Source organism: Petaurus breviceps, unplaced genomic scaffold, assembly GCF_028583685.1.
Source record: "Petaurus breviceps papuanus isolate PSGF00001 unplaced genomic scaffold, PetGlider_PUasm1.0 90667, whole genome shotgun sequence".
In the NCBI taxonomy this organism is placed as follows: domain Eukaryota; kingdom Metazoa; phylum Chordata; class Mammalia; order Diprotodontia; family Petauridae; genus Petaurus; species Petaurus breviceps.
In genome coordinates this window covers 2,217,481-2,231,005 of record NW_027187302.1, presented here as the reverse complement: position 1 = coordinate 2,231,005, position 13,525 = coordinate 2,217,481, and the positions used below count along the sequence as shown (strand labels likewise).

Genomic DNA, 13,525 nt, shown 5'->3' with positions numbered 1-13,525 from the left:
CCTCCAAAAACTCCTATTATCCAAGACCTTTGGCTGAACTTCAACCCTCCACCAAGGAGTAAAAAAGACTCATGTTAAAGTCACTAAAGCCACTCCACCTCACTCTAAACTCAAGATTTCTAGATGCCCATTTACCAGCAATAATTAACTAAGATGAAGTGAGCAATCAAACCCTTGCTGTAAGGAATTAATAAAAGTTTGTTTGCAGTGACTGCACTCAATATTCAGTGCACTCTAGAATGCCTGGAAAAAAAGACTAGGTGACTATCTATTATGAAGTCCTTAGTAGCTTTTGGCTTGTCTTCCAACAGATGTTTCCCTATGTTGGTCAGTTGTAACCTATGGGCTGTAAAATAAAGACAGAAGGCTTAACAAATGATTGGCAAATTTCCCAAACTTAAGTCAGTCTCAAGTAGCATGAGAAATGGAGATGCAGTGAGGGCAACAATTAAGGGAAACCAATTTTGTTTGAGTGTCCTTATTCCAATTTGGCTGAATGCTGCTTGAACTCCCCCTGCAGTGAAGGGCAAGGGGTCAGGATATAGCTCCAGAAAACAACAACAAAACACCATTTTCACAATATTACTAGGCACACTCTTTAGTTTTACCATGTAGGCTACAGCTAATGCAGAAGAGCTAGTGCCTAATTGTTTTCTTACTGGAATTCTCCCATATACTTCAATGAGGTGGGAATCTAACTAAATTTCTCATTTTTTTAAAATGAGGATGAAAATCCTCTTAATTGAATTTTGAGCAAATGCAAAGTGTAGGCTCTGTTTTCTCTTCTTTTCTATCCAAGTCTGGTCAGGTCCTGGCACTGCCTGTACCATGGTCTAGGTTTGCTCCTCCCAGAGTCCAAGTTGCCGCTGGGCTCTATCTTATTAGTCTCAATGTTAATGTCTGCCATGGATAGTTTCCTCCACACTTCTCCCCATGAAAGCCTAAAAGGCAACAGAAACTAGATGACTTCTGCATAGGACCCTTTGTTAGTTCTATACCAGCTGCAGAATGTTCCCCTTTCCCCTATCAACCCTGTTACTAACTTTTTTATTTTAGTTTAAAAACCACTCTCCTTTGACAATTGGTTTGTCCTGGAACTTCCTTCAGCACTTAGGTTCTTGTCCTGAAAGAGTCTCCTGCCCCTTTATCCTGTTCACTCTGGAATATTCATCTGAAAGGCCTGCTTCCAATTTGCCAATGGAGAGTTCCTCCTGGATTCTCCATTTTGTGTCAGGTTCAGATTAACCTACCTTCATTCCCTTTCCAGACCTGTGTCTGACTTCTGAACTCATGCATACCAAGTGCCTTTATCCTCCAAACTCCTACTTTTTAGTTCCCTTTTGTGTGTTGTCTTTCCACATTAGAATGTAAGCATTTTGAGGGCAGGGACTGTCTTTCTTTTGCTTGCATTTGTATACTCACTGTTTAGTACAATGCCTGGCACATAGTAAATATTTAATAAATTCTTGTTTCCTTCCTTTGTCTTCATTTTACTTCATTGTGTCTGTATCTATACGATCTCCATGGGCTTCCACCTTGAGAATCAAAGCCATGAGTTTGTATTTGGAAAAACATCTAGAACATACCCTTTCATTGCATTCAGAGAGTCAGATGTACCTTCTATAGAAAACAGCATCACTGAACTTCTAAATAAACAATTAATCAATCAGTATTTGTAGAGAGGATGATTCAATGCTGATGCCCTGGAAGATTCCACACTGATGATTCTTCCTCTATCTGCCATATGCATTGAGGTCTTGAGGAAAAAGCTGGTCATTCAGATCAGAAATACCCAAAACTATTTAAGGTTGAGGGAGGAGAACTCAATTTCTTCAATTCAATTCAATCTTCTACCATAGCTCCTTCAGTTTCCAGTGACCATATTAACAAGGTCCCATTGTTGAAATCTGAGGCTATATGTGCTATCATCAATTCTCTAATTGCACCACATGTTGAGCAACCAAGGAAGGTGAGATATGCTAGATATACTGCCCACAGGGGCCCCGCCTCAGAAGAAAACAAGTGCCATCTTTGGACAGGAAATCAAAAGCAGCAAAATGGAGAGATAGCAAAAGACTAACTAACTGCTTCAATTCAGTTCACTCTAAGTAACATACTTCCTTCTGTTCCCAAATACCAAGAGTCTGTTTTACCCATGAATCTATGAATTCCTGACTTTCCTCAAACATCAACAGCATAGATTCTGGAAGTGGAGATAGGGACAGATCCTCATCTGAAAAATGGAGACATTTTGGACCAAGAACACTCTATTACACTGGTGGTTTCAGTGTCCATTTCTTCAGGGGTGCTCAGAAGGTATCATCAATGAAGCTAACTTGGAATTAGGCTACCAGAATTACAGAAATGCTAGAAGACTTCAAGTCATTCAAGAAGGACCTTGAGATTATCATGTCAGAGGCAAATATTGTGGTTTCATTGTCACAGATGGGAAAGAGACATTGTTATGGGAATATTTACAGATAATTTCCATTTTCTATTTTTTTTTGTTTTTACCCTTCAAGTTTTGTCCTTATATATTCTCAGTCTGATGGGCATTAATCAGCTTTCTTGCCAGGATTTTTTTTTAATTCCACCTTTTCTCACTTTTTCTTGGTGTTTCATGAGGACATAAGATGTAGATCTAGAAGGATCATTAGATGTCACCTGGTCCAACCTCATAGTTTTTTGCTTTAGGAAACTGAGGCACAAAGAGGTGAAGTGATTCACCCAAAGTCATATAGGTAGACAACAGAAGATCTGCAATACAAGGCTGGGTTTTTTTATTCTAACATTTCACTATCCCTCACTTCTCCAGTTCTCTTCACCAAAGTCCTTTGCACTACCAAATGTATACTCAATATCAGAAACAGAAATTTTTTGTCACTAGAAATGGCATTAAAGAAGACAAATTGGAATACTACTGTGCTGTAATAAATGATGAACTGGTTGATTTTAGAAAAACGTGGTGGGGCGGCCAGGTAGCGCAGTGAGTAAGAGTGCCGGCCCCAGCATCAGGAGACCTGGGATCAGTTCCGGCCTCAGATACTTGGCACCCACACAAAAATAATTGGCTGTGTAACCTTGAGCAAGTTACTTAACCCTGATTGCTTAAAAAAAAAAAGAAAAACGTGGAAAGACTTGCATGAAATAATGCAGAGAAATGAGCAAAACCAAGAATATTGTATGCAGTAAGAGCAATATTTTTCTAAGGACACATGTGAATGACTAAATTATTCTGAATATTATAAATGCTCAAATCAACTATAAAGCACCTATAAAGGAAAATGTTATCTACCTCCAGAGAAATAACTAATAAGTAGAAATAAGTATAGTATGGTTTTATACACATACACATCCATATACATGTGTGTGTGTGTGTGTGTGTGTGTGTGTGTGTGAAATGGCAGTCTTCTCTAAGGTGATGTGGGGAGGGAGGGAGGAAGACAGTTTGGAACTTAATAGCTAACAAAAAAATAAATCAAATTAAATTTAAAAATAAAGAAGATGCATTACTGTCCACTTTACTGCTCTTATTGGCCACTGGGTTTTTCTAATGTGTAAGTGAAATCTACTACATGCACTATCTCATCCTGGTAGAATGTGAACCTTTTGAGAGCAAGGACTGAGTCACTTTCCTATTTGTATCTCCAATGATTTAGTAATTAATAAATGCCTTTCTACTGATTCCTGGGTGATGCTGTTCATAACATTTCACCATCCTCCTCTGTAAAATTTTACAAACGAGTTTATATCCTAAACTGGTGTTGCCCTTGGCTCCCATATATCTCTGGCAAGAATATGAAGAACAGGGGCAGCCAGGCGGCTCAGCGAGTAAGAGCACCGGCTCCAGTGTCAGGATGACCTGGGGATAGAATTCCAGGCTCAGACACTTAGCACCACACCCAGAAATAACTGGCTGTGTAACCTTGAGCAAGTTACTAAATCCTGATTGCTTTAAAAAAAAGAAAGAATATGAAGCACACATTGACTAAGGTGGTTTCTATACTCTGGGTCTCTTTCTTGTCAAAACTGAAGTATAATGATTAAAGTGTTTTAGGAAATAGTAACTGTCTGTCAATATCTTTCCTTTTATTCATTTCTCAGGTTTAAGCATTAATAGATTGTTTAAACAGGTCAAGTTGAAGTTGCCTCTTTTTCTCAATTTTAGTCTTCTAATTTTCTCTCTAGTGTATTAATGGATAAACTGTAGTTTGCTATTCACAAATGACTCTCCTATCAGAAACCAGTCATGATTTGTCTGTTAAAATATATCCAATATTTTTTGTTATGTCACTTGTAATGTCCAGTGCCTTTCAGCTTTTTTCTTGTACACAGTGTGTTCTCTATATAAATACGTAATCCATAATCTTTTGCTTCTCTAGTTTCTTACTCCTTAACCAAGTTTTCCAAAACCCTCCTTCTCTAAGCCAATCTTTGCATTAAAGATGCAAAGTTTTAAGTATAAGTTGATTTAATTTAGAAGGTTTCATGAGGTTCTATACAAAATTTCTTCAACCTTATAGAATGATTAGGATTATAGATTTAGAGCTGTTAAGTGACCTTAGAAGTCATCAAATTTGACCCCTTCATTTTATAGTGAAAAAAAAAGTGACCAGAAAGGTAACTTGCCTATAGTCACACAGTAAGTATCTGAGGTAGGATTTGAACCTAGGACTTCTGCATTCCAAGAATTTCATATCACCTGTGACAGATATTCATATGTAAGGAACCATTATCATCATGGTATTTTGTTTGTTTGTTTTTTGAATGCTAATCATAAGCCCTGAAATACTAGGTCACCAAGTGTCTGGTGAAATGATGTTTCTTGTTGTCTTTGGACATGTGATAAAACCAACTCTGACAACTCCTTTTTTTGTCTCTCTAAGGAAAAAAAGTCAACAGTCTTTCCAGTCAGTTACAACTTACTTTTGCCTTATATTTCATTTATTTCAAGAATTGCAAGATAAACATTTCATTTTGTTTCATTGATCACTGGGAAAAGGATAACACATTTAAAGTAAAAACTGCTAAGTTAATATTTATAGACAGTCTAAAAACCATGTGATTCTTAGTATTTTCTTCATCCTATGATACTCTTTCAGTTTTACTAAAAAAAAAAAACAGAAGGAAGTCATAAAGAACTAAGGGACAATTTCTATTTTTTTTTCATTTTGTGGGTTGACATGACCAAAGAATCCATGACCAAATGGCAAGCCATTTGGTAACAGTAGTGATGAGCCTCTCTGTACTTACCTAGTCTGGTCTGTGGATAATAGACATATTATGTCACTGGAATTCTACTGAAAGATCCCTTACAGTGAATATTATCAGCCTCATTTTACAAATAAGAATCTTGGGCTTAATTATGGAAGCTAAATCACTACAGTTCATTATAGGCTTATAGATTTAGAACTGGAAGGGACTAGATCATGTAGTCCAGTGTCCTCTTTTTATAGATGAGGAAATTGGACCACAAAGATAAAATACTCTGCCTCAAAAATAGCCTTTCTTTAAAATGAAATGGCATTTCATTCATTTACTAGACTATTTATTGAGAATGTTTTATATGCTTAGCTCTGTGCTAATATTTCTGTATCTCTCTGCAAGGGAGTCACTCTACATCATGAGACCTCAAGCCTAACTTCTAAGAAATCAGCTCTTTTTCAGAACTAACTGAGGGAAATTTTGCCTTTGCCTTACTTAACAACTGTACTCTCTATGTGGAAATCACTAAATCTGACTCAATACAACTGAACCTGCCAAATCTCAGTATTCTCTTCTCCCCACCCTCCATCACTATGGCCCTGAACACCCAAAGTATAACACTGCCATTATATTTAATGGTAATTAAAATCATATTTAAGAGTACAGTCGATTTTCTACAGATAGTAGCCTGGGTTTAGGGTACTCATCCACTTTTCCACATTCCTCTTCTTGCTGTCAGTTTGTTCTCCATTATATAACACAGGGAAAGACATCAAATTTCCTGAAGAATTGTTGAGTGCCTCTCAATTTTGGTTTTGTGTTGTTCAGTCAGGTCTGACTTCTTATGACCCCATTTGGGGCTTTCTTGGCAAAGATATGAGAGTGGTTTGCCATTCGTTCTCTGGCTCATTTTACGGATAAGGAAACTGAGACAAACAGGGTTAAATGAATTGCCCAGGATCACACAAATATTAAGTGTCAGCCGAGATTTTAACTAATGAGGATTGGTCTTCCTGACTTCATGGCCCATCATTCTATCCACTGAACAACCTAGCTGCCTTCCTAGCATCAGGTACATACACTGGAATGTTACCTTGTGTTGGAAGAGGCCCTGTAGTACCAATCCACCATTCTCATTGCTATTTCCACTAATGCTTGGTGGGTGGCAGGAAGACATACTGCTTATCCCATATGAGAAGGAGCTTTGGAAGCATTTGAAAATGTGGCTGGCGAAGCGGGAAGGGAGGGGGGGAGGGAGCTTAGACTTGCTTTACTTGGCCCCAGAAAAGAGAATACAGAACAACAGGGAAGGGGGCAGGGAACTGCAGGGAGGCAGATTTAGACTTCCTCTAAGGAAAAACTGCCTGTCATTTAGAGCTGTCCAAAAGTGAACTATGCTGCTTAAAAGTAGTTCTCCTCTGGCCCCACCAGAAGTCTTCAAAGAGAGTCTAGATGACCACTTTTCAGGGATTTTGTAGAGCAGATTCCTCTTCAGGTAGGGTCTGGGCTAGATGACTTTTTTTTCCTTTCAACTCTTAAAATTGTGATTTTTGAGTCCCTGATTCCACCACCCCCTTTCAGCATTTGAAGAATCCTGCTACAAATAACAGGATGTAAGCTCCTTGGGGGAAGATACTGTTTCATTTTTGTCTATGCATCCTCAGCTCCTAACACAGGGCCTGACACATAATAACTGCCTGATATATGTTTGTTTATTGATTATTTTATCTCAAATCAATTCCTTCTACTTTTCATGAGTTTGGGTCTTCGGGGATTTTTGAATAATAGAACTTGCCCAGATTGTTAATTATTTTTATTCTTTCTAATCTAACCTTGCCTGTGTCCTTTGTGTTTTAAATACAGAAGACTTTTGAATTCTATTTTTTTTTAAAGTTGAGTCTCTCCTAGGACTTCTACTCCAACATCACTTACATCATCACCTCTATGCATACATACTCATTTCTTCTCTGATACATACTGCAACTGGATAGCATTTGTTTTGGATGAGCATGAAGATAGGTTTCCTTATGTGAAATATTTGTGTTGTACACCTTTTCCCTAGTAATATATTTAAGGGGCATAGGGAGTGGGGGTGGGAGAGCTACATTCTTTACAAGTCTGGCTCTAGAGCTCTTTAGATTTGAAATACCTTTACAACCCAATTTTGCATCAAAAGATTCTTTTTTTCAAGGCCATCTAAAATGAAAAGCTGTTAGATTGTTCATACAATGTACTTTGAGGAACAGCTTTTCACAGATGGACGGCCATAAAAATGATGGTCTGTTATCTTGTAGCCTGAACTATACTCTCTGAAGCATGAAATATTGATATTAAATCAAGCTGTACCTGGTTCCTCCAGAATGAATCCTTCCAAGTTCTTGACCTCTATGCTAGTGCTGTTTCATTTTAGGCAGAGTTCCAATGGGGGGAGGGATGCCTGGGGTCCACAAAGAGAAATTGAGAATGACATTGTGCCTTTGAACTGGCCTGTTTGAATATTTTTATTGAATTTAGGAGTGCCAGAAAGTAGTTGAAGTTAAGTGTAATGACACCCTCTAACAAATGCACATTTATTTAGGTTTATTTAGTGCAAGCAGCTGCCACTACTCTACAGTGGAATTTCTAGGTGATTAAAAATAGAAAAAGTATTTCTGAGGTAAGAATGGAGTATATGTAGTCAAATAAATTCCAGGACTGATGAGTGTTTTGAATAGTAATCTGAATAGACAGCATTATTTATGATTATTTTAGGCACATAATTGGAGCAGCTAGGTGGTACAGTGGGTAGAGAGCCAGGTTGGGAGTCAGGAAGACCTAAGTCTAAATCTGTCCTCAAACACTTACTAGCTGTGTGACCCTGGGCAAGTCACTTAACCCTCTTTGTCTCAGTTTCTTCATCTGTAAAATGACGTGGAGAAGGAAATGGCAAACTACTCCAGTATCTTTGCCAAGAAAACCCCAAATAGGGTCATGAAAAGTTGGACATGGGGTGGCCAGGTAGCACAGTGAGTAAGAGCACCAGCCCCAGTGCCGGGATGACCTGGGGATCGAGTCTGGGCTCAGACACTTAGCACCCACCCAGAAACACCTGGCCGTGTAACCTCAAACAAGTTACTTAACCACAATCGCTTAGGGGTGGCCAGGTGGTGCAGTGAGTAAGAGCAGCAGCAATGACCTGGGATCGAATTCGGGCTCAGACATTTAGCACCCACCCAGAAACACCTGGCCGTGTAACCTTGATCAAGTTACTTAACCCCAATTGCTTAAAAAAAAAAAAAGAGTTGGACATGACTGAAATGACTGAACAACAGGCATATATCAGCATACCTTGAAAGGTAGTGTAACATAATGGAAAGAGTATTAGATCTGTAACAAAGATTGTGGCATGGTGGAACAGCGAAAAGAGTGCTGGATTTTGGGGAGGATTTTGAGGAGCCACCTATGGCACAGTGAATAGAGCACCAACCTTGGAGTCAGGAGGACCTGAGTTCAAATTTGGCCTCAGACACTTAACACAAAACTAGCTGTGTGACCTTGGGCAAGTCACTTAACCCCAATTGCCCTGCCTTCCCTCCTCCAAAAAGGAAAAAAAGGAAGAGAGAGAAAAAGAGAGAAGAGGAGAGAGAGGGAGAGAGAGAGAGAGAGAGAGAGAGAGAGAGAGAGAGAGAGAGAGAGTTGGATTTGGAGTCAGAGGAACTGAGTTCCTTCAAATATTAACTCTTGACTCTTATTACCTTCAGTATCTCTAAAGGTCTCAGTTTTCTTATCTGTGAAATTCAACTCACTGCCTATTTTCATGAGCCCTAGGAACTAAGAATGGTTTGGTCATACAAATACAGGCCAAGTGTCAGATTTGGCCCTTTGGCCATGGTTTGGTGACCCCTGGTGTAGATGATCCCTGGTGTAGATGATCCCTGATAGCCTATCAGGCTTTGAATCTATGATCCTTTAATAGGCCTGGGTTCAAACCTCAGCCTCAACATGAGCTGCATAACCATGGAGAAGTCAGTCTCATGGTTAAGCATCAATTTTCTCATATATAAAATGTGGTTAATAATATTCACTTTACCTACCTCACAGGGTGATAGTGATAAAAGAGCTTTGTCAACCTTAAAATAATAAGAAAATGGGAGTTCTTTGATCCAATGATTCTGGAAAGCAATTTGGAACTATGCCCAAAGGGCCGTGAAGCTGTGCATACCTTTTGACCCAGCAATACTACTTCTAGGGCTGTATCCCAAAGAGATCATACAAATGGGAAAAGGATCCACATGTACAAAAATATGTATAGCAACTCTTTTTGTGGTGGCCAAGAAGTGGAAATTGAGGGGATGTCCATCAATTGAGGAATGACTGAACAAGTTGTGGTAAATGAATGTAATGGAATACTATTGTGCTATAAGAAATGATGAGCAGGCAAACTTCAGAAAAACCTTGAAAGACTTACATGAACTGATGCTGAACAAAGTGAGCAGAACCAGGAGAACATGGTGCATAGGAATAGCAACATTGAATGATGGCTGACTTTGATAGATTTAGCTCTTCTCAGCAATGTAAGGATCTAAGACAACTCCTAGGGACTCATGATGCAGGGTGCTATCCACATCCAGATAAAGAACCGTGAAGTCTGAGAGAAGATGGAAGTATACAATTTGCTCTCTTTTGTTTTGTTTTGTTTCTTCTTTCTTGTGGTTCCTCCCATTATTTCTGGTTCTTCTTTGCAACATTACCAATGTGAGAATCTTTAATATGAATGTATATATAGAGCCTATATCAGATTTCACACTGTATTGGGAAGGGGAAAGAAAGGGAGGAGAAGAAAATTCAGAACTCAAAATCTTATGGAAGTGAATGTTGAAAACTAAAAATTAATGAATTTATAAAAAAAGAAAATGGGAATTCTTATTGTCACTTGTAGATATTTTACTAGAATTGTGTTGATGAGGTGAAAGTTATGAGGCAGGTAGAATACTGATAATCCTTTCCAGAAAAGTAAATGATAACATAGTTGATAGAGAATCCTGGACTTAAAATCAGGAAAAACTGAATTTGAATCCTCCCTCAGACTAGGACTATGTAGTGACACCTGACCAAACACTAAACCTCTCTCAACATCTGAAAAATTAGAATAATAATAGGATCTGCTTGACTTAATTGTTGTGAGAATCAAATGAGACAATTTATGTCAGGTACTTTGAAAATAAACCTTAAAGAACTATGTAAAGATTGATTAATTTGGATGACCTGAAAATCTAGTCTTATGATATATGGATGAGTTTCAGGGCTTCTTGATATTATTTCTTGTCTGGGTTTCTCACTTCGTTCTGGTGCCCATAACAGGTTAGTAGACTAGATAATCCACTAATCACTGCCTGTTGTGTGTATATATGTACTCTCCATAATCTCAGTCTGGTTGATTAGTTTATTTGATAAAATCATGGGATCCTAGATCAGAGTTCAAAGGGGTCTCAGAGACCATCTAGTTCAACCCTCCCTCCTGAGGTTTATGGCTCTCTATGGGAACAAAGGATGAACAACAATGACCTTCATTTCACAAATGAAGAAACTCAGACCCAGGGAGGTTGTTAATTAAGCGAGGTAGCATGAGTAGTGAGCATCAGAGGTGGACTTTGAACCCAGGTCTTCTGACTCCGAGGCCAGTGCTCTTTCTCTTATGCCACAAAGCCATGATTGTGAGTTGGCTTCCATGTAGGTCATACCATGTAGGATTGTGATTCATTTCACTCACTACCATCTCACAAATGTTTTCTAGCGATCACAAGGTGTGAATACAAACCCATGATGACAATGTGTGAAACAACTAAAAGTATGTACCCTTTTTAGGGTAGTTCAATACAATGAACTTTGTATTTGAAGATAGTAGGCCATTATTTTCTAATAGTCACTGAACTACACCAAATCCAAATGTTAGTTCTTATCATGGATAGTATAGATGTAGCTTAAGAGAGAGGTGAACTCTGCATGAGGATAGGAAATGGATTGGTTATTAAGAATGAAATCTGGAATATTAATTATAAAATTAGTTTCAACATTCATAATTGGCGACTACTATTCTACCCAATGGATCATATATGTAATTGTCATTTTTTTTAGTGGGCCTGATCCTATCACAGAGTAATTACTCCCTGGGAATGCATTGCCCACCTTTTGGAAGTTAACACATTTTGGACTCCAGGTGTATCATTTAAGGTAAGAATTTACTAATTGGCTCCCATATGGCCTGGCCACATACAGGTATACTACTTTAATTTTCCATGGGTAATTTTCCATGGCAAAGTTTATTTAGCAAAAATTCATTCCTACTTTTATAACTCTATTTCAAAAACAGTTACCTTACCATCATTCCACTTTTTAAATTGTTCGTGGAGTTTAGATTTTTTTTAAATGATGGAATCTATTGAAAATTCAACTTGTGACAATGTAGTCACATGTAGAAGTCTCTCTTATTGACATTTTATACACTGTCCCCAACAATTTGACTTTTTTTGATAGTAATTTGAAAAAAACAGATTACTAATGCTCTCATTAGAGAACTTCACAGCTAACCAAAAAGTGATTGCCATTTACCAGATACCATATTCATGGACAAAAAGAGAATGGGTTAGAAATGGCTAGTTTTTCCTAACAATAATTCTGTGAAGGATTAAAACTCTGATTTTATACTTTAATCCAATCAATGTGTTTTTATTCTAGGAGGTCTATTTGGAAGAACTTTGGCAGTTATGTGGCTCAGTACCTGGAGGTCCTGGATTCAGGAAGATCTGATTTCAGATCTGTCCTCAGGCACTTCCCAGCTGTGTGATCCTAAATAAGTCATTTAACCTCTTTTTGCCTCAGTTTTCTCAACTGTAAAATCAGGATAACAGTAGCACCTCCCTCACAGAGTTGCTGCGAGGATCAAATGAAATAATATTTATAAGGCTTTTAGCACAGTATCTGGCATATACTAGGAACTTATTAAATGCTTAATAAACACTCCTACCCCCTTGGAAGAACACTAAATTTGGAGTCAAAGGCTCTTGGATTCAAATACAGGCTCTGCCACATTACCATTTTTTGTGCCCTTTGTTAAATCATTTCTCTTCTCTGGGTCTCAGTTTCCTCATCTATAAAATGGAAATAATAGTACTTGAACTACTCATATTACAGAATTATTGTGAAGATAAAAATGTTTGTCACCATAAATACCCACGTTTTTAAGTACTCACTGTATGTAGGACATTGTCTAGGGCACTGGGTAAAGGAATATGAAAGAAAGAGACATGAGTCTGCCTTAAGAAGGTTACCAGTTAAATGGAGGAACTAAAAATTATGCAAAACAATTTATCAGTACCAAATAAGTCAAATACAAACTGAATTTGAAGATGCTAAGGGAAACCAGAATAAAAAATTGTTCAGAATCAGATATTAAACAGAAGTCAATTGTTTAGTTGACATGCAAATGCTCCTGTTTTAATATTGAGCAGTGTAACAAAGATAGTAATGAATTAATGTTATAATCTGCTTTGATTTTTAGAAAGCATAAAAATCATTCATCAATAATGGAGAAGTCAGGTTACAGCTTTTTCATACTAGTAATTGGTATATTTGTTATGTCAATGAAAATGGAATAAATATGACTTGACAGGTGTACAGATAGAAAATACAATTGATTATTCTTTCATTTCATTTAAGTACTTAAACAATGTTTGAAAATGCTTTCACTGAGAAAGGGAGGAAAGTGAAAAACTATAGGAGAGTGGCCATCTCCTTACCATGTTTATTGTTCTTAAGGGAGAAGAAAAGAGTTTTAGCCCCTGATCTTCCTGCCCTGGTATCCCACTTTCTGTGATAAATGAGAAAAGGATTTTCAGGAAATGGACTATGAAGAATGATTAAAGGAAGTAATATGTGGGTCCTCAAAAGACAAAGTCATGCCATAGAGAAGATACAATTCTTGCATGAGATTTCTGAAAGAATGTTATAGTATGGAAGGTAAAGTCTAAGTTGGTACTAGTAAGAGTTTACACTTTCAGATAAAAAAAAGTAAACCATTCCACTAAAGTACTAAGAGAAATTTAGGGGCTGAAGAGCATGGAAGGATGGTGAAAGAATCAGGTGCTCAAGATACACATTCAGCAAATGGTATAGTTTCTCCTTCCACCTCCCCCAAAATGGTGAACCATTAGTTCTATTTACTTGTCTAAAAGATCCCTGAAAAGTATAATATGTAAGGCTGTTACAAAATCAATTTGCTTGAGCACCACTTGAAACATAGATTGAAAGTGATCTGAATTATACAGTCAAGATGGTACCATGT

The 13,525-nt window shown here is 37.7% G+C and overlaps 1 long non-coding RNA gene across 1 annotated transcript in view; it reads left to right on the top strand.

The window, feature by feature from the left end:
- The window catches only part of LOC138143822 (uncharacterized), a 557,370-nt gene extending 545,090 nt beyond the window's left edge, over positions 1-12,280 (top strand). Inside the window, exons 5-6 of the long non-coding RNA XR_011163799.1 lie at positions 11,320-11,415; positions 11,920-12,280. This is a non-coding gene — a long non-coding RNA (uncharacterized lncRNA). The remainder of the gene's footprint in view (positions 1-11,319; positions 11,416-11,919) is intronic.
- The last annotated feature ends 1,245 nt before the right edge of the window (positions 12,281-13,525 follow it).